A 656-nucleotide genomic window follows, 5' to 3' on the forward strand; every position below is an offset into this window, starting at 1 on the left:
TCCAGCGCTGACTGGAAGAATGGACAGCAGAGGGGACTCTAAATAGGCAGATCCTGCTGTCAATCAGCCAGCTGGGTGGATCTCAACAGTATTGGGATCTGTTCTGGCTGTGGCGCTCTGTGTAAAGCTCGCTATATACTGAGCGTTGGGTCACGGGAGGACGTTAGTATATGTCCTCCCATGACCCTTAAGAGAACTATGGGATAAAATAGTTACCCCATAGTTATTTTTTTACCTCTTCCCATAATGCACTACTTGGGCCATGTGACCAATCACTAGGCTGAACACTGTTCTATGATGGAGGGGATGACATCATTACCCCTGTATAAACTCCAGCACCATCTGGCACAGCACTTCTTTTTTTTGTGTGGTTGTGACACAGGAAAAAGTGCCAGGTAAGTGCTGTGAAGGCGAGTATAAGTGAGTTGGTGGTGAGCTTTAAGGAGAGTCACTCACTTTGTCCGGAATGGGACAGTGCCATTAAGCAGGGTATATATTAATCATTTTATAGCTCACAATAGTGTTGATTTTAAAACATTGAATTGTAATGTCATATTAACTTTATTAAACATTTTGCCCCTGATCTTTTGTCAGTTGTATTCCATGATTTCTGACAGACAAACTAATGTAGCATGGCGGAGTGGGGGGAAAAAAAC

At 43.3% G+C, this 656-nt stretch overlaps 1 protein-coding gene across 2 annotated transcripts in view; it reads left to right on the forward strand.

Annotated features, from left to right (window-relative positions):
- SF3A3 (splicing factor 3a subunit 3) overlaps positions 1–656 on the forward strand; it is a 27,030-nt gene that overhangs the window by 16,357 nt on the left and 10,017 nt on the right. The window lies entirely within an intron of this gene.

The sequence above is a fragment of the Nanorana parkeri genome, unplaced genomic scaffold (assembly GCF_000935625.1).
Source record: "Nanorana parkeri isolate BGI_ZX_2015 unplaced genomic scaffold, ASM93562v1 scaffold406, whole genome shotgun sequence".
NCBI lineage: Eukaryota > Metazoa > Chordata > Amphibia > Anura > Dicroglossidae > Nanorana > Nanorana parkeri.